The sequence below is a fragment of the Corylus avellana genome, chromosome 9 (genome assembly GCF_965113065.1).
Source record: "Corylus avellana chromosome 9, dhCorAvel1.hap1.2, whole genome shotgun sequence".
Classification (NCBI taxonomy): domain Eukaryota; kingdom Viridiplantae; phylum Streptophyta; class Magnoliopsida; order Fagales; family Betulaceae; genus Corylus; species Corylus avellana.
The window spans coordinates 4,071,211-4,092,998 of NC_142498.1; the positions used below are offsets into that span (position 1 = coordinate 4,071,211).

Sequence of the window (21,788 nt, forward strand, 5' to 3'; positions counted from 1 at the left end):
AAACTTTTTTTTATTTTTATTTTAATAATCATAAATATTGTAATAGTAGAACCCTATATTTTAGATTTTACTATAATGATCTTCATGGTTGAAGCTCATTTATAGAATTTACTGTGATACTTTTTTGTGATATTTTAAACATATTTCTTACATATACGAAACAAACTCTCTTATAACAAATTTACTGAAAATACTCTAATCTAGAGGAAGTGGAATGAAGCTGCTTAAAGGGAAGAAGAAGAGGGCGGAGAGAAAAAAAAGTGGAAATGCAGTGAGAGTGCCTCAGCCGCATATTTCATTTCGTTGATATCAAAGAGAATCTAAAGCTCGGACCAAAACCCAATGCTTCCAATTCCACCAACCTCATTATTTTTATTTATTTATTTTCTTTTTCTTCTTCAAAATTCCTTTTCCAGTCAACATACCCGAAGAGAAAGCAACCATTTCAGATAAAGACGCACGTGTATCTGAAAAATTATGTGTTCTCTATCTTTGTTTTTCCCAGATAAAGACGTACGTACTTGTATTCTCAAGCATTTTATTAGCACCCCACTTGTACATATAATAATCAAAATTTTGAGAAATATCACGGTTCATGATCAATTCATGGCAAAGTTGGGTGAATTGTTTTAGGGTTTGCTTACGTATTCTGATTCGGCAATGACCCCCAAGCTGTCAGATTCATGCATATGCCTTGATAGATCGAATATTCAAAAGTAGTGTGAATTAATATTATTGAAGTTCCGCTTTGACTATGATAGTATTAACATTATATTACATTATTGTGTTCTTTTAATTCATTTTTATTTTTATTGTTTTGCAGCATTTACTTTCAAAAATGACATTCAATGGGTACCAATCAAATTGTCCAAGTGGATGGACCAAACCCAAGAACACAAATTGTGGGGGACCCTTGGGGGGTCCGAGAAGACCAGACGCCACCACCTTCAATGGTGCAAATTCTTGTCAATAATTCCACTCCTAACATTACTGTTCTCCAAGGCAATAACTCTCGATTACTGCTGCTGTCTTTTTCATTTTTTTAATCTACAAAGTTTTTTATCTTTTTCAAAGTACTAGTGTACATATAATTCCAAAAAGATAAATATTAAGTGCTCTCTTAGTATTTTTCTTGTGTCTTCCTAATCTCATGTGAAAATTATTTTATAAAAATCAAGTGAAAGAAAAAAGAATAACTTTTTTTTTTATAAAATAATTTTCACATAAGATCAGGGGATACGAGAAAAACACAAAGAGATCACAAAGAGAGCCCCTAGCATTCAAAAAAAAAAAAAAAAAAAAAACTCTTAGAAAATTAAATGCAATATGCTTTTTTGGTGTTCCATAAATCAAGGGGACACCAAGAGAACCAAAAATGCTTCTTTTTTAACATTATTTTAGTATAAAAAAGCTTTCATTAATTTCCTCTCTTTCCTTTTTCTTTTCCTAGCATCAAATTGCATGTGTTTGATTTTTTTTTTTAAGAAATCTTTCAAGATAAAGTTGAAAGCCTGATGCATAGAAAAGAGTGCAAACCCTATTAATACAAGTAATAAATTTTCGATAAATAAGGGATCAATCTATAGGGATCAACCCTATTATTTTATTATAGGGCAAAAAGTAAATTGATTGGCTTGTTGTTTTTCCTTTAAAAAATTGAGCAATGGATCGAATAGAAGGTAAACTAAAATTAAATTACTTTCTAAATTAAATAAATTGAAGTTTGAGAAAATTAATGGAAAACCCTAAAGCACTTTTAAGGATTCACTTAATATTCTATTATGTATTCTTAAGACATATATATATATTTTTTTAACTCAGCTACGTATAAAATCAATTATCATAATTGAAAGATAGAACAATAAAGTACTAATTAATAAAATAAAGTAAATTGAACATGTGTTGATTACAAATTTAGGGCCCTAAGATATGGGCGATTAAGTCCTTTACTTTTTTTGACTTATTATTATTATTATTATTATATGGTATTTATGAGATAATGAATGTCCTGAACTGAAGACAAACTTATATAAAAAATAATAAATAAATAAAAACTTTATATATATATAAAAAATTAAAAAAAAAAAAAAAAGCCTAAATTGAAAGCAAACTTATAAGAAGAAATATTGTTTTTTGTTTTTTGTTTTTGTTTTTTTTTTTTTAATTTTTAAAAAGGCAATATTTATATAAGATAAGGAAATAATTCAAAATTTAAGCGTAATCATAAGAACTTGTCTCACCCATTGATCCTCATCAACTTTTTTTTTTTTTTTTTTTTTTTTTTTTTTTTTTTTGAAATAAAGCCGCGGATTCTCACACGTTTTCATAGTAACGACTTCTCAAATTTTTCAACCCCACTTGTCCATCTAAATCTGAAGTGCAAAAATACCATTGAGTGACGTACGTCGGTACGTGGTTCAGTGGTGGAGGATCCTAAGTCCTAACTACCCCCTCCAAAGTATTCCCCAGTGTCCAGTCATGAACCACGTAAGACGACAGGCTAATGCAGCTGTACGTGAGCTGTCCATAGGTTTGGCTAAAATTAGCTTTAATTATCTCAGTCTGAGGATAAGGTGTGGCGAGAGGAATTTCCATCTTGTATAGTTGTATGCATGAGATTGTTTCGGCTAAGCAAATGCTCCTTTGATTAATGGAATGTTGATCACTATTATAAAAATAAAAAATAAAAAAGTGACGTAAACTTTAAGCAAAACTAAGAGCAAAAGATTTAGACGAAAAAAAAAACATTAATTTATTAGACTTTTGGACAAAAATGTTCTATTTTGGGCTATGTTTTCTTTATTATTGTCAGACAAATTCAACATAAATAATTGTCATATTAACATGTTCGACTTATCAATACCCCTTTTTTTTTTTTCGGTGATTAAAAGCTTTACAAACGAAATAATTGACCTAGTAAGAGATAACAAGATCATAAAGGAGATCTATAAATTCACAATGTCCAAAACATTACTGAATAAAAGGGGAGTTCATAGTTCTCATATGTAGAGCTCTAATCCCATTCCTAACCACCAATATTCTTGAGATGATACTAATGTAGTGTTGATTAAATAATTAAATTTATCTCTTCTTTTTAGCTTAAGCTTTTAAAACAACCGATGATTTAACAACTAAAATCATGATTCGATCATATTCAACCATACAAAAACAAGCTTTTAACTTTAAATTTTTGACACACAAAAGACATGTCCATGCGTTTTCCCAATAAAATGTGATTAAGAGTAGTGTTAGAAATACTTTTTTAGTCACCAATGTGTAGCTCAATTTGGTGAAAGGAATATGTAAATTTTTAGACCACGCTTCATGAAGCGAAGATTATTAAATTGAATCCCCTTCCTCCCCCCCCTTGTGTGAACATGTCAAAAGAAAAAAAAACATTTTTATTTCAAATTTATTTCATAACATCTGAAAATTAATTAAGACTATCACAAAAATATTGCAAATAGCATTACTCATAATATATATATATATATATATATATATATATATATATATATATATATATATAGGAATTTGTTATTCTTCATACTCCCATTCCACCAAAATTTTATTGGGTTGACCTAGGGATGCCAATATTTCCTTCCATGTCAACACTTATTTAAAAATAAGATATGCTATTTAGCATTCTCAGTTAATATGTCATGTTCAATCCACCCCTAAATCAATCTTAATTTTTTTTTAAAAAAAATCAAGGATGGATTAAGCATGCCATGTCAGCTGAAAATGCTAAATCTATTTTTTTTAAAAAAAAAAGAAAAAAAAAAAAAGAAAAAGGGATCACTACCACATTAATCCAATAGAATGTACGTAGGTGAAATGAGAATATATATGACAAATGGTCTTTATTAAAAATTTTACTTTTCAAAATAAAAACATTAACAAACAATCTAAAACACAAGCTACATTCTTAAAAATGGATCCGGCTTACATGCTGTTATTTTAGTTTAATAAACGATCAAGATTAAATTTTAAAGCTGACTTACTTTTAGAAGCATTTAATAGGAGAGAGAAAATAAATAGAAATTTTGAGAAATTCAATCTTGACCGTTGATTAAACTACAGCATACATGCTGTTATCAAAATAACAGCATGTAAGCCAAATCCCTTAAAAATACAAAAACAATTTTCTGTTTTATGTTACAATATTAATAGAGAAATGATTGTGTCAATATTTTTTTTTTTTTTTCATCTCATCTTATAAATCAACCATTAAATTTGTGAACTTATATGAACCCTAAATAAGTCAATGGTGGACCTTACAAATTTAATAGTTGATCTATTAAATTTGTAGGAGAATATAGAGGAAATATGAGTAAATTATTGACACCAATAATTTCTTTATATAAAATATTGTTGCCTCCATCAACTAAGAAAAGCCAAATTTGTTATTGGAAATAATTTTCAAATTCTATTTTTCAGAATTCAATCTCCATTTGTACTTCGTTGGAAATTGCTGGCTGAGAAATTGTATTGTAAATAGAAGAAGATCGAAATATAAAAGGGTGAATAGGTCTCAGGCAATGAAATCAACGAGCTTAATCACCGACTCGTTGATGTGGTGGCAAAGGCTAGATAATTAGGAAGCTTGAACCTAAACTCAACTTTGGCACAACTTAAACTCAACTTTGACCAAACTTTTCTCTTAAGTTTAAACAAAAAACTGTTGTGGAGGAGAGAGAAAGCCTTAAACTAGAGAGAGAAAGAGAAATTTTATCTAAAAATTGGACCAAAGTTGAGTTTGAGTTGTACCTGTATCACATCTCAAAATTAAATACCTGCCTTAATTAATTAACTAATCAATGACTAGTTGATATGATCGGCTGGTGTAGGGTACAAAGTTTGACTGTAAAAAAAAAAAAAAAAAAAAGATTGCGAAGCCTGAATCACTACTATCACGACAAACTTCATTAATAATTAGATTATGACATTATGTGATGCCATAAAAAGTTATTGTTTTCCAGCTGCCATCACGAAAGTCATCTAACTTATTCTAGAAGCACTTTTTAATGTTGATTTCTTACTATTTCTTATCAAGGATTTGAATAATACCCTTTCGCTCGGCTCTATAAATACCACTGATAATCTTCGTAATCCCGTCACCCCTGCCCTCCCATCTCTCTCTCTCTCTCTCTCTCTCTCTCTCTCCCCCTCTCTCTCTCTCCACGCCTGCATTGATCATCCCTCCCTCCGTCGATCTCTGTAACTCTGTTGAAGCATGAAAGGCAGGCTAGAAAAAATGGTTCGAGTAGCATTGAAAGTAGTGGTTTTAGTTATTATCACCATCACCATGCACATGAATGTCTCTGTATCTAAACCCATTAATGGCTCTCTGGAAAAAGTTTACATCCCACCGAGTGCTCCTAACCCTACCATACCTTAGGAAAGCGCGCCTGTAATCTTCGCCAGCAGGTCGTCATCGGAAAGCGTCGAGTCCAACACTGGCGTTGCCCGGCAACGGACTCGGACAAGTTCCTCGGGCGTTGGCCGGCGGTGTACGTAAGGCTTAGAAGCCTTACAAAATGTGAGGATGGGTAGTTTTGGGTGCTGAATAATTCAGCAACACCTTGTTAATATATCGGAGTTTGTATTTTGTGGGTTATGTGACTTATGTTCAAGTAATAAATATATTTCCTTGTACTTTCATTACCAAATATCTGTGACTAATTATGTCCAAGAGCCAGAATGTCTGCACAAGAGACAGTATTAGGACATGCATCTTCTAACTTGCCCTTAAAGCAATCATGGAAGTGAAGCCTAAGCAAAGAAGCAGCCATTCGGACTCATGTTTTTTTGGCTTTCTTTGTCAACGGCGCCAAAATAAATAACAAAGGAAGCTATTATCTATAGTCAAAAGACTTTAATGTGGTTGTACTAAATTTCAAAAAAAAAAAAAAAAAACAACTATCCAAATTTTAGAGAACGACCGATGCTGATCTCTGTCATGCCAAAGAAGAAGAAGAAAAAAAAAAAAAAAAAAGGAGGGGTGCGGGGGAGGGGGTTGGGGTGGGGTGGGGTGGGGGGTCCGTGACGTCCTACTCTTGTCCTCTCCTTTCATCGTTTCTTGATGTGGTCAACTTATATATATATATATATACTTTTGTGTCGTTCTTTGTTATTAGTCATAACTTCCCTGGTTTTTGTCAAAGGTTTTCTGAAAGCCCCCACGTTAAAGAAGTTGAAATTTTCTCATTTCATTTGATTGACGTATAGCTCTATTAATCAACGCTTAGATTTATTAATTTTTTTAATAATGATTAATATAACGACTGATAACGCTGTCATGAATAGCAATTCTTTTCCCTTAAAAAAAAAAGTTAAAATAATTCCCCTCTTTTTAACCTTTCCTTCCTTGCTGTGTAACAAATTTGACGTAGATAATTGGAAAATATAGAGATGTCGTAGCAACTGAGAAACTTCCGTTATGTGCAAATAGATATATGTGACTGGGTTTAATTTGAATAAATGGGAACATTTAAAAAATAAAAATAAAATAAAAAATTGAATCGATGACAAGGTGAATAATTCTCGGTAAATAAAATGAAAAAGACGTTAGTCAAGTTTAGCAGATCGCTTAAGTTTAGTGAATGACTAGCTAGTTGAACTGTCGATGTAATGGCCTGAGGTGCTCATAATAATTGAGAAGTAAAAAAAAAGATGTAATGGCATGGAGAAGTCAAACAATGTCTAGGAAATTAGATTGACTGAAATTTACTGTATGATGCCTGCATCAATAATCTTCCATCTAATCGATTTATTGATGACCATAAATAAATAAATAGGAACAATTTATTTATTATGTTTTAAATTTATGACTTTCATGTGCTGCCATATGTGCCTTATAATTAATGAAGGTTAAATAAAACCAAAAAGTTAAAATTACATGTCTTCAAACAAAGAAAAATTAAATATCATTGAAACTGTAGCTTGATTAATTATAACAAACCAAAAGAAGGGTTTATGTAGAATATGGTATGAAAATATGGAAATAAATATATTCCTATACTGCACTTTGTTGGTCCCGAGGGCGCATTGATATATAAAAAAAGTGTCTCGTTTCCCTTTGAGCAGATCAGAGCTGATGACAAGAGAAAGACCAAAACAAAACAAACAAGCTAGCCAGACTTACAGTTAGCTAGCTTAATGGCTAAAAATTTGTAATAAGATTTTATTTTCGTTATATTGATTAAGAATGAGAAAAAAGTTACCGTTCTTCAACTGCAGCCGTATAATATGAGAATAAAAATGTGTATAACATTTATTTTCTTAGGAATGGACAATAAGTGAAAAAAAGAAAGAAAAAAGAAAAAAAGAAAAAAAAAAGTGGTAGATGGTAGAAAAGTCCATCATATTTATTTATTATTAAGTAGGTCATGTCTGTAATTTAGTGATAAAGTAGCTAGCTAGGGGCATTTCGGTTTTCTTTATTTGCTTTGTTCAAATGAATCACGCATTTTAACAAGGTCACATACATTCTTAATTTGACATTTTCAAAAGACAATGTATCTAGTGGTGTAAGAATGATTGTAGAAATTAATTAACTCATTGTTTTGCACTTGTTATTGATTTTGTTATTTTCCTTTAAATATGAAAAATGTTAGGTGTTCTTCTAATGTTCTCTCAACTGTGATGTAGTTTTTAAAATTATCGTTGAATTATTATTGACTTTTAATCTATTAGTAATTTTAAAAGTCACGTCACAGTTAGGAAAACACTAAGAGAACACTAGAAGAACACAAAACATTTCTCTTTAAATATCATGTTGTTTGCAATAATTAACTGTGTTCGATAGACAATCACAATATATGCCAAGGAAATTATAGGAATGATAAGCAAAGGAAATTCCAAGTTTATTGTTGAATCAAATACGTAAGTTCTTTGATTATACGTAGGGCTTATGGACAGTATGTCCAATGTTTATAAATTTTATGTGATGCATATATAATCATTTACAAATTAAGCTACTAATTATGTATGTATCCTAAATCATACATGCAATAGAGACATAATTTTTTTTTTTTTAACGGAAAACTGATGATTTCATTGATTAAAGATCACGAGCATAAAGCCCTTACAGAGCATAGCAAAAAGCTCTTACAACACAAACGATAAAGCTCTGCAAAATCATAACCATATGCTATGAGGTTACAAAGTCATAGATACAAACAAAAATTCTTACAATCAAGTGATATCTATGCCTTCAATTTTTCGCTAACCTATGTACAATTACAATTAAAGAGCAGATCTGGTCCGAGCAGACTATATATAATACATGAGTAGCCAAATTTCTTAAAAAATTTAACTAAATAAGCCGCGAGAGATAACCGTTCACACCGAACTATCCAGGCCGTGAGAAATAACCTATCACACCTAATTATTCATCCTCGCTCATGAGGGCAAATCTAGAAAGAAGAAACATCTTATTCAAAACAAAAAACACAAACAAACAATCAGCAAGCAGTAACCGCAGCCGAGGAGGAGATGAACGGCACAACATGATGGAAGGTGAATGGACGTATAGCGGAGAGGACGAAGTTGCTAATTTATTCGGAGAACACCTACAAACATTATTAAACAAATAAATAAATAAATAAAAAATAAAAAAATAAAAGGGGAAGGAGAGGGAGAGGGTAGGAGCGGAGAGTAGAAGGAGAATGGGAGAGGAGGGAGCAATCCTCTCAAAACTGTTTTATCATGAGAAGAGTTGAGCGACAGCAACTCGATGCAATAGAGACATAATTAAGAAAGAAACAAATTTCATTGAATAATTAAGTTTGAGTAGTCATATCATTCAGCCAACACTCGAATGTAGAGATCAATCGAGAGAATAAGCTATATATATACCATGCTGAATTTATGATTGAATGTACGTCCATGATATTTATATTGAAAAATATCAATTAATTAGAGGAATGATAGATACACAACTTTTTGACACAACTTTAGCTCAATTTTTCTCCTATATGATCATTTTTTAAGAAAAACAAAACGAAAAATAAAAAAAATTTCTGAAGCAATAACATCTTATGTGGTCCTCTTTTATTTTGTATTTTTTTTTAAAAAAAACAAATGGTATTTTTCTTCATAAAATGGTCATTATTATGAATAAAAATAGAGGTTTGATACGGACACAACATAAACCCAACTCATGACCAACTTCTCTCCTACGTGTAAAAAAAATTTGAATTTTAAATCAAACAAATTGTTTTTTTTCCCAAATTTTCAGAATCTCAAAATCCTCTCTATCAATTTTTTTTATTTAAATGATACGTAGGAGAGAAGTTGGCCATAAATTGGATTTATGTTGTGACCTTAACATTTTCCATAAAAATATCTTCTTTTTTTTTTTTTTAAATACCAAATTAAAAAAAGACCACATAGGATGTTATTGCTTCGGAATTTTTTTTTTTAATTTTTAATTTTGTTTTTTTTTAAAAATGGTCACATAAGAGAAAAGTTGAGCCAAAGTTGTGTCTCTCATTTATCCATTAATTATTACTTACTAGTGATATGACCACTATTTTAATCACCTTTTTTTTTTTTTTTTTAGTTTTTTAAACTCTTGCTTATTGGGTAGGGTTGTAAACGAGCCGAGCTTGGGCGAGCCTAGGCTGCACAAGCTTGGGCCGAGCTCGAGCTCGTGATGGGCTTAGAAAATTGTGTTTGACTCGACTTGCCAAGAAGACTTTCCTGTCCAAGACCGAGCTCGAGCTTGGTTCATAGGTGAGCCGAGCCCCTTATCGGGTACTCGGCTCGCCCACCCGTTGCAGCTTGTAGAAGGAATGCTCTACACAAAACCCACCAAGAAAATCATAAAGCACAGAAATAAACATTACAAAAAGAAAAATCAATTTTTTTATGAATCTTTACCCACTACCACTTCTCCTCTTTATCTTTCTTTCACCGTGGGTGTACAACAAAACCCACCAAAATAATTGTCAAAAATCCATACAAAATTCACAAGAAAATCATCAAGCACATAAATAAACACTACAATTTTTTTTTAATGAATCCTTACCTAGATTGCCAGTTCTCCTCTTTCTCTTTCTTTCACCATGGGTATGCATGTGAGGAATGAGAAGAAGAGAGAGAGGGAAGGAGTGAGGCGCCGAGGTGTGTGAAGGGGAAGGAGGGGGAGATAAGAAAGAAAGAAAGAAAAAGAAAAGAAAGAGGGGACATAAAAGAGGAAAGAAATAGAAAAAATATAAAAGTGGGTGGAACAAGATCCTCTCCAGTTAATAGTAATGATCTCTTTAAAGAGATTTTGAGGCCATAAATAGGACATCTATCACATTAATAAAAATAAAAATAAAAAATAAAAAATTATATATTTTTTAAAAAAATTATAAAAAATTAAGGGGTGGTCGGCCACCCATTGGGGGTGGCCGGACCACCCCAGTTGGGGCTAGGGTACCGGTCTGTGGTGGCCGAAGCCACCCCATGGCCCTTGGGGGTGGTCTGGCCACCCCCAAGGGCCAGATCTAAAAAAATAAAAAAATTCGTTTGGCCCGGCCTGGGGTAGCTCGGCCACCCCATGGCCCTTGGGAGTTGGGGGTGGTCCAGTCACCCCCAAGGGCCAAACGATATACATATATTTTTTTTTTTTTAGTTTGGGTTTAGGAGGTGGTCGGACCACCCCCAAGTGCCATGGGGTAGTCCGGCCACCCCTAGCCGGCCATTAGGGTGGCTTGAGAGCCACCCCCAACTAAAATAGGGTGGTCCAGCCACCCCCTATGGCCAAGATGGGGTGGCCAGTCACCACTTATTTTTTTATTAATTTATTTATTTATTTTTTTAATCTGAAATATTATTTTTTCTTTTATTATTATTATTATTATTATTATTATTTTTGTAGTGGAATATGTGTCTTATTTGTGGCTGTAGAATTTATAAGAAGAAATTTCAACCATAAATTGAATATTCTCCAATCTATTATAGACTGAAGAGGGAGGAGAAATGGAGTAGACTGAGTAGTTGCGAAAAAAGAGGAAAAATAAATAAAGAAAAAGGGGAGTGGGTGGCAGCTTGAGTGGCTCTAGTCTCTAGATAAGGTTTTCCCCTTATTTTAAGTAAACAACATTAATACCCATAATGTTTTAAAATTACAATGCAATACAATAAAATGCAATTTGACCCCAATTTTACAGTAATTTGCATGCTTAAAAAAAAAAAAAAAAAAAAAAAGTCATTAAATATAAATCTTGTTAAGAATACAAGTTATACTATAATCATATGATTTAATGATCAATTGATCATATGATATAATCATATATATTATAATGATAATACATTAATACTTTAATTGTGGTTATGAGTAACACATTGTTTAATACAATGTTAATTACTTAATTTGATATTATACGAATTACATTATCATTATACATGAATAATATTATTAACTTTATTAAGTATTTAAATTGTCATTGAATCATATGATTTTTAAAAAAATATGAAACTTCCATTGAATCATATGATTAAGTATTGATTTTATACATTTATATTATTCAATATGCATATATGTATAATTATAATTTATAACATATATGGACTTATAAATTTATAACATATATTGGAACTAAGTCTCTAGGTACTTAATTATTGTAATAGTATGAATTTGTATACTTATGACTTATATCATATTATATATGTATAATTTGTTATTATATAATCATATGATTTATCATCAATTGATCATGTGATATAATCATATAAATTATAATGATAATATATTAATACTTCAATTGTGATTATAAATAACACATTGTTTAATCCAATGTCAATTACTTACTTATCATACGTTAAAATTAGAACTAAGTCTATAGTACTTAATTGTTGTATTAGTATGAATTTGTATACTTATGACTTATGTCATATTATATGTGTACACATTGTTATTATATAATCATCAATTGATTATGTGATATAATCATATAAATTATAGTGATAATACATTAATACTTAAATTGTGATTTAACTCTTCAAAAACAAATTGTGATTTAATGATCAATTGATCATGTTATAAGTATAAATATTATCACTATTATTATTATTATTATTATTATTATTATATATAAAGGCGGTTAGTGGGCGCCCACCTTTTCACCCCTACATAAAAGGAACATAAATACTTTCGAAACACCAGAGAAATATTAGCATTGAACTTTATGTGATGATTGATTTGATCGCATTAAGTGTTTAGTGAAAGATTTTATTTTATTTTGTATTCATAAACCTTATGTAATGATTGATCATTAGATTCATATTAATAATATCATCATTTTTTTTTTTTTTTTTGTTTCTTAAGTTATCATTAACTTATCAACAATATATCTCATGCAATTATGACTACTCTATTCGGATGCGTTCCTTCATGATCAATTGAACTATAGTTTGACGCCCAGAACGTGCCCAATTTTATGAGAATTTGGTATACTCTGAATAAGTGTGTGAGTGATATATATATATATATATATATATATATATATATATGGTATTGGTATTGCATGCATGCATATAACATTAAACATTGTATCTCCATCTTGGGTTCCTAGGATACTAATTACCATATAGTTGATGGAGATAAAGACCAAAGCCACGTACAAGATAAGCCGTACAAGAGGAATATTCAAGGTCAAGAAGGATACCTCTTGTATCTTGTACGTGGCTTTTAGTCTTTATCTCTAACAGTAGTAGCCTTGTTGTACCAAGAATAAAAGTTGACAAAGAAAGGTCTTTGTTTCTAAAATAATTTTTTCTTTCAAGTTGAATTGAAATAATTTCTTACAACTTAATTTATGAAATTGACATATGTTTATATGCATTTTTAATTATATACCAGCAAAAGTAGCATAAGCACTTCAAAAGAAGAGATATGTCCATGTTGACACAACACTCTGTTATAAATATGTCCCCTGCCATCAGAATTTACCCACAATTTAGTTTTAATCTTTTGAACCTGTACATAATGTTCATACAGTGCTAACATGGATTGATCACATAAAAAAAATGCCAAGAAATGATTGTTTCCTTTTGAAATTGGAACAGCATATTCTTGTTAGAAAGATACTGTAAGCATTAATACCAAACACAAGAGAGAAAGGAGGGAGGGAGGGGGGACTAACATTATGGTAAAACAGAGTAAACCAAGTAAAATAATACATTGCGTATAAAAATATACGGAAGGTCATAAAAGAGAAACAATAAACAAAACCAATTAATTCTTATCAATGTTCAGCAAAAAGTGCGTGGATTTCTCCTTCTTATTCCCTTTTTAATTTCCACACATAGTCCTCATTTCACACAACTTCAGACTATCAAACAGTGAGTCTACTGTTTAACAAGTTGGAAAACCTAAAGGGCTACTTTAACTAACGTAGTTTACCAGTTTGGACCAAGTCATATGAAGAAAACCTAAAGGGCTACTTTAACTAACGTAGTTTACCAGTTTGGACCAAGTCATATCAACAAGCGTGCTAACCCAAAAAATAAAAAATAAAAAATAAAAAATCAACAACCAAGATACTATGGTTTCACAAACAAACTCCATACACGACTACAATCAAAAGAAAGATAAGTTGCACACTTACCAATGCCCAAACACCGATCTGGTGCTAAGACACCCAATGTCATGATATAAACACGTATAGCCCCACCTTCCTTCTTCTCACTCAGACATGCAATTGAACCAACATTGATATCACCATAGTATGCTGAGAAAAAAAAAAATCAAAAGAACCGATGACCAATATATTTAGGCCTCATTTAGTTTGCAAAATAGATATTTGGATTAGACTAACACACACTAAGTATAGTTAGTCCTTTATTTGGTAAGACTCTATTCCTGAAAATAGTTTATTCTCATGGGACTATTAATCTCATACACCTAGGGTTAGCTAAGCCACTAAAAAATGAGTGGCTTAACTAATCATTTCCTATGGAATTAAATTAATTGTGTAAATTGTCACAAAAAAACCCCACTTGTGAAATTATATTTCGTTCTCTCTCTCTGTGTGTATATATATATATATATATATATATATATATGTGTGTGTGTGTGTGTGTGTGTGTGTGTGTGTGTGTGTGTGTTTCTCTTTTCTCCGTCTCTATATTTCGTTCTCTCTTTTTCTATCTCTCTTCTATTTTTTCTCTGATTCTTCTGATATAGTTTTTTTGGAAGTGCAAACGATTTTTTTTTTCTTTTTTTCCTCTATGCCGTCTCCCTTCTCTGTACCATTTCTCTCTTTCTTTTTTTTTTTTTTTTTTTTAAATTCTGTTTTTTGATTTCATTTGATTTTCTGTACCATTTCTCTGATTTTATTCTCTCCGTTTCTCTTTTTCTTTTTCTTTTTTTTTTCTTTTTTTTTTTAAATTTATGTACCTTTTTTTTTATTATTCTATTTCTCCGAATTTACGGAGAAACATATACAAAAATATAATATGTTTTTTTGATTTCTTTTGATTCTCTATACATTCTCCAACTATATTTTTTGGATTTTAAAATCAAGTTTGATTTTGTTTTCTCCAACTATATTTTTTTTATATAAATAATTTTGTAGTATAATTGCACAAAAAAAAAAATTATAGTAAAGCTGTTTATGTTTTTTTTTTAAAAAAGAATGAAAGTCCTTAATAATATAAATTATATTTATATTATAAGGATATTTTAAGAAATTTGATCACAATATGATTTCATTCACCAACATATTGTATTGTACGAAACGAAGGAAAATGATTAGCTAGTCTATTCCAGCTTTACAACCAAACAAAGGAATATAAATAGCTAATCTAATTCCACACTCTTCTATTCCCAGTAATAACTAATAATTTTCCAATGGACTAGACATTCCGAGAACCAAACAAGACCTTATTGATTTGGGCTATGAAGTTGCACTTCAAGACAAATATGATAGAATTCATAATGAAATAGAAATATAAATAAATTGCTGAAATAAAATAAATGAGAGACAAAGATTTTAATGTGGTTCGGTCAACGACCTACATCCACAGATAAAGCCCAAAGGGCTACATTAAGCTCTTATTTAATGATTGTTTACAACACATAATGTAATCTTAATCAAATCCCTTAATTTATGGTGATCAAATCATAATCAAATTCCTAAATTAGGCTAATCTAATCTTCATCAATCATAATCAAATCCCTAACTTTATGGTCATAATTCAAATATACTCTAACATTCTCCCTCAAACTCAAGGTGCAAGATCCTAAAACCCTGAGTTTGACATTTTTTTTTTTTTTTTTTTAGATGGCAAAACAATAAAAAAAAGAGGGTCATCTATGGGCAAAAAAAAAAAAAAGAGCCAACTTGGGCTAAAATGAGAGCCAACTGTAGGCTAAAGTGAGCTTGAGTTTGAAACAATACCACATAGCCAAATAAAAAGAGAGCCAACTTTGTACAGAAGTGAGAGCTAATTATGAGTTGAAATGGCCTAAGTTTTAAACAATACCATAGAACCGAGTAAAAATAGGCCAACTATGGGCCAATGGATGGACAACTTGGCCTCTTTTGAATTTTGGTGGGCAACTTGAGCCTCTTTTGGGTGGGCAACTTGAGGCTTTTTTTTTTTTTTTTTTGAAAAGGACTCTATTTACATAAGTTGGGATAAGAATAACCTTATTCCTGTAACCAAACAGGAATGATATAATAACTAAACAAAAATATCATATTCCTAAACTAGAATAGGAATAACTTTGCACTTAAGTGAGGATAACTCACACCTGGAACCAAACACACATCGTCTTCTTCAAATTCTTATCTCACGACAGGGCCTTTTTCTTCTTTTCTCTCTAAGCCAAGATCGATTGAATGGAGGTTGGAAGATCAATGGAGCGGCTGGAATGGTGGCAGGCGGCGCCGAAAGGCTGTTGTGCGGCAAAAGGGAGCAGGGGCTTCACGGGCTTGGATGGCGGCGGTGACTGGATGGGGCGAACAGGAAATGGGCTGGGATGCCGGATCCGGTAGTAACGGTGGCCACTGGACAGCCTGGTGATGGTGGAGACTCCAAAGGCGAATGACGCCGTGCAGTTCTACAAGGCCATGTTCGGTGATGAGGAAGGTGCGACGACTGGGCGGCGACGGGCTGGTCTCCGACTGGCTTGGCGGCGACGAGCTGGATGGAGCCGTGGAAGGCCAGACATAGCGTGGGAACCGCTGGGCTGTGAGCGGGAATGGAAGACGGTGGCTGGCGGCGTTCACCCGGTGTTGGTGAAGGGGCAGCGGTGGAGTGGGACGCAGCCATGCAATTTTTTTTTTTTTTTTTCAACAAACAAAAATAAATTGAAGGAAATTCACAAGAGCGTTAGATTGTACAATGGCGTTAGCCTATTACTTTGATACTATGATAGAATTCATAATGAAATAGAAATATAAATAAATGATTGTTCGGTTAATGACCTACATCCACAGATAAAGTCCAAAAAGTTACATCCACAGATTGCCCATCCATTGGCTCCACATCCACAGATTGCCCATCCATTGGCTCTTATTAAATGATTGTTTACCATACAAAATGCTCTATTTATAGAGCTTACACATAAATGTAATCTTAATCAAATTCCCTAATTTATGGTGATCAAATCATAATCAAATTCTTAAATTAGGCTAATCTAATCTTCATCAATCATAATCAAATCCCTAACTTTATGGTCATAATTCAAATATACTCTTAACAAAATAGTGAATGTGAGACAATATAAAATCATGAGTTTTGAACAAGCAGCTATACATTAAATTTCTGTAATTGTGCTCTGCATACTGTATCAAAAGGGAAATACGTGAAACGTAACGCAATCTTTGCAAAACAAAGGTGTGCTGAAGCTTGGACGGTACTAAGACAAAAGGTTTTGACATCCAAGAATTCATCTGTTAACATTTACAGAGTATTCATATCATTCAAGAAACTCACTAGTGATTCAGGAACTATGAGATTGTTTGATAAAAGTTTAGAAATAAATTGCTATCTTAAGAATCACTGAAGATCTCTGTTACAGAGTAAATAATTGGCACACTGTGATCCCCCCAAAAAAAAAGAAAAAAAAAGGACATAACAATGTAACACAATCTTTTGCAGAAGTAAAATGTATTGAATCTTGAATGGTAATTAAAAAGAAAAAATAGCGTGAACACACCAAAAATGAGGAATGTTAAGGACAGCTACCAACCAACTAGTATGAGCTGGTGAAATGACAAGATGAAGACCAAAAAGGGTATACATAATGAAGTGACACGAAAAACATGTGGCCTTTAACATTACTTAGAAAATGGTACTGAACAGCCATGGATGTTGAAAAAGGATTCAATCTGATAATCAAAATTGATTGGAATTAGGCTATACTCGGCTTGTTCATTCACCTTTCCTTTTTCATCCCTAAAACATCTAAACAACCTCGGTGTATATCTTCAAGAAGCTAATGGCTTAAAAATTATGTTGTTCTTCATGTGAACATAAAATAATTTGTTAAAACTGCACTAATTCCCCTACAAATAGGGAAGTTAAGAGTAAATACAATAACCACTCAAATTGGATTTGAACTAATTGTAACTTTAGAACTAAAACAGTAGTCAAGAACTTGCAACGATTATAAGGGAAAAAAAAATATTCTGACAATAGCTATGTTATATATTTCATACACTTTATCCAACAATCTCAACCATGCCAAAAAATAATCTTAGAGGACCCAAATGGCCTTATTACAGAGCTCAAGTGGTAGTGACACTATCAAAAAACTTTAGGGGAATGGACTACACCAGTATATAAAGCCTCTTACAGTTTCAAAGGAACTACTCTACAGATGGAGCGAAAATTAAACACTAGGATTTTTTTCATTTCAGTACTGAACTAGAATCTCACCCTTTATCTTGAATAATATATATAATTATCTCATGAGCTTTGAGGTTATCAAACAGGAAACACAAGATTTAAGCCTATGTTCCAGACGTTCCAAATGATAAAAAACTCAGACCTCAGAACACATATCCAAAACTACCAAAAATTGATGTTATAACAAACACCTTTTCTTACCCATTTATGGTGAAGCCTTAAGACTTAAGTTACTAACACAAGCTAGGGCCTGAATGATAGCAACCAAACGAAGCAGATTCTCTTTTACTGTCTAGGGGTACTTAATTGATTAATAAAAAGCAAGGGCCTTCATTATCATCAAGGCACTAATGAAAAACTAGGGCCTATCTCACGGTTTTTCAACAGCATATCTGTTTTTTTTTTTTTTTTTTTTTTTTCACTTATCGAGAAAAGAAAGCATGTCTCCTACAGTGCATGCAAATGCTTCAGAAAAATGGTCAAAGACTATCACTTTCTAATGCATTAAAGAGGGAACCCAAAAACCAAAACTCCACAACAAAAGCCATGAAGACACGATTAACAACTGCATTATGAAAACAGCAGACGTAAATTATATAGCAATAATAAGCAAAATTCATAGAATCCATAGCAGAAGCATACGAACGTTAGAAACTATTGCGAGCCTAGACAAATAAAACCCTCATAGACGACTCAAAAATAAGCAAATCCCAGTAAATATATCTCAATAATAAGCATAACCAATGAACACTGTAACAGAAAAACTACTCAAGAACAGAGAATAGAATGGAAATTTGAATAAAGGGCCAATTTGAGATGGCCAGTCTCCTACAAAGCATTTCAAGGATGCTTAAACCTCCAAGGTTCACAATGAACATTCTACAAATTCTTTGATACCTTCACAATTATCTCAGGAGTCTTATATAGACTCAACTCTAACTACTTGGGCCAACTACTATGCCTAACTAACAACTAACCTAGTAACAGAAATGGGCTATAATATCTATCTACTTTAACCCATTACAAACACATAGCAAAACGTCGCTGAGAAAATCAGAAACTGTTACAAGCCTAGACCAATAAAACCTGAGTAGAGATTTTCAGCTGCCAAAATTGTCAGCCATTATTTCTTTTTCTTTTTTAAAAAATTTTTTTAATTGAAGAAGAAAGATGTTATAAGGGAAATTCAAATTTGAAGTATTACCACCAAATTTGAGGCATTATCACTAAATTTAGGATTATCGAATCTATTTTAGGTGATACCATTCCTAAAGGGTTAACCTTCCATCCCTTAGTTTTACATTTGAATCCAAAAACAAGTTTTAAAGCATTAAAACCTAAATATTATCTCATAGAAATTTAGTTAAAAAAAAGAGAGAATTTTTTATTATTATTATTTTTTAATTTTTGGCAGACGCTAGGTTGGCAGCCGCATAGCACGACTCATACAACCCATCAAAGACTGACAAAAAATAGGCAAAACCCAAAACAGATACCGGCGAATGGGAAACAAAATCATCGTCCTGAACACAAAACAATCGAGTCCCAGAAAAATAAAATATTATAAAGGACTAAGCCAGAGCCAGAAACGGAAAAATTAAAAAAACGAACCTAGCTTGGTGAACTCGCCAGAAGCGAGGGCATCGGCGTAGAGCTTGTCATAGTAGCTTTCGCCGAAGAAAGCCCTGTCGAGCTCCTTCAACTGCATCAAGTTCTCGTCCCTTACTCCGTCCAGCGATATTGGGACCTCAAGCCCAGCCCCCATGTTTTTACCAAATGTCGCCGGAGAAAGAGAAGCTGGGCTGGGCTCCGGCGTCGTCTTTGCTGCCGCCGGAGAGAGAGACGGGACGGAAAAAATTTGGGGTGAAATCACTGAGTGGCTTGAGAAATTTTTTTCGCTTGCGTGTGTGCGTGAGAGAGGGGTTTAATTTTTTCATTTTTTTTTTATGAATTTTTGTATAATCATGTCGGCCACATCTTTAATTTTGTTTCTCTTAAACAGACTTGGCTTTATAGTCTTAATCTTGTTTCTCTTAAACAGACTTAGCTTTATGGTTTTAATCTTGTACTATGAGATATTGCTAATTAATGTTCTAAAGTTATATTTTTTTTAGGTTCTTTATTTTTTTTGAAAAAAAAATTTAATCTGATTTTATTAATAGTAATCCAGAGCTTAAAAGCTCCTATAATTACAGAATATCCTAAAAGATTACACGTTATAAAAGTCGAAAACATACAAATGTTACAATAAAATTCAGTCTATAATGTCAAACATCCACTATCCCACCTCGATCATCAGTTTACTAAAAACAATAAGGCTCCATTTAGGGTTTCGCCCAAAATACATTATTACATTGGGCCGACTCCTGCTAGTACTGCTGAGATAGCAGAGGATGTTGAGGCATCAGGAGAGAATTTGGCTTCTGGGTTTTCCACAGAATCTCCCAATTTCCCCACAAACGTCTTGTTTTGGGGTAACCAGACTCACTGACTCAGGTAAGTTCTTTGGGTGCTTGTTTAGAAGAAGGCCCTTCTTCTCAATGCTGGGTTTCTTTGATCTCAATTGCTTTCATGCATCTTTCCAAAGATGGGTCTCTGTTCAATCCAAAGACATGGATGATTCGGAGTCGCTGGCCAACCATGGAGGATTCCAAATTTGGGAGAAAATTAAATGCTGTTAAAAAAAAAAAGAAAAAAGAGAAAGAAAAGAAAAGAAAAAGAGAAATAATATTTAAATGAGATAATAAAAGTGATAAGTTAAAATGCTGAGCTGGATGTGAACGCTTTAAAAAACTGAATGGATAGCTAAAATAGATAAAGATGATTTTTTTTTGCTAAATTTAGCCAAAAAGTTGCTGAGCCGGATTTGAATGCTCTAAATGCATAGGGTTGGTGGTTTGTGGGATGGTTATTAGCTGACAGAGAGTCTACTTCATGGTGGGGATGCTTTTTCTGCTGGTTTGGCTTACAGCTTACTGAATAGCTCATGCAGCCATCCTGTGGAGGACCTCTGTTAATTTACTTGTGCCCTGTTGTTACAGCATAACATAGCTTGCATAAACCTGAGAATTTGTACATATGGAATAATTTAAAGCTTTGTATATAAAAATTGTGTAATCCATTATATAGCTCAGACTGCTCAGTTATATGTCTCAACTCTCTCTCTCTCTCTCTCTCTCTCTCTCTTCCTTTTTGAATCTTGTTCTTGGTGGTAGCCTTTGGTGAAGGTTTTAGAGGCCTGAGGATTCAATTTTTTGCTTTGCTTTGCTGCAATAACACAGATTTTAGGCCTATTGGAGGAGTCGTTTAATAAGAAATTGTAAATGCTAGAAGTCGTTTAGCTGAAAACCATGCTACAAATCGTGGTGCAAAGCACCTTTTCTTTGCGATGCATCGTTTTTGTTCAGGATTGCTCTTTGTATCTTTAGATTTGTTTAAGATAGCCACGTGTTTCCAATGTGGGACATGAGAACTAATGTGCCGCTGTACAATATCCCATCTGGGTGAGTCTTCAGCAATTTTTTGGTCTCATCATAATATGGCTTGAACTCCCTAATAATATCTTCGGGTGATTTTTGGTATATGCTATATCCCATTGGGGTGAATCTTAAGCTTTTTCCCTGTGTATCACGAATCATAGCAAATCTAGAGTCCAAGGCATTGTTATGAAGCAAAAGCAAAAACATTGCGTGTTAATACGCATGACGGATCAAAACCTGCGAAGCAATTCCTAGTGTTCCAACGAGTTCACATCCTGTGTAATGAGACTGCCCATTACATGTGCAATAGGCAACCTCATGTGAGTGGGCATCCGAGCCCCCACCCCATTCAGACAAATGTCTAGATAGAACGAACCTCACCTAACCGAAAGACGTCTTACCTAATAGATAGGGCCATTTACATAGTAGTCTAGTAAACAATCAACTCAAATG

At 32.7% G+C, this 21,788-nt stretch overlaps 1 pseudogene; it reads right to left on the bottom strand.

Annotated features, from left to right (window-relative positions):
• Positions 1–19,785, bottom strand: part of LOC132189119 (uncharacterized) — a 39,953-nt pseudogene extending 20,168 nt beyond the window's left edge.
• Between the last annotated feature and the right edge of the window lie 2,003 nt (positions 19,786–21,788).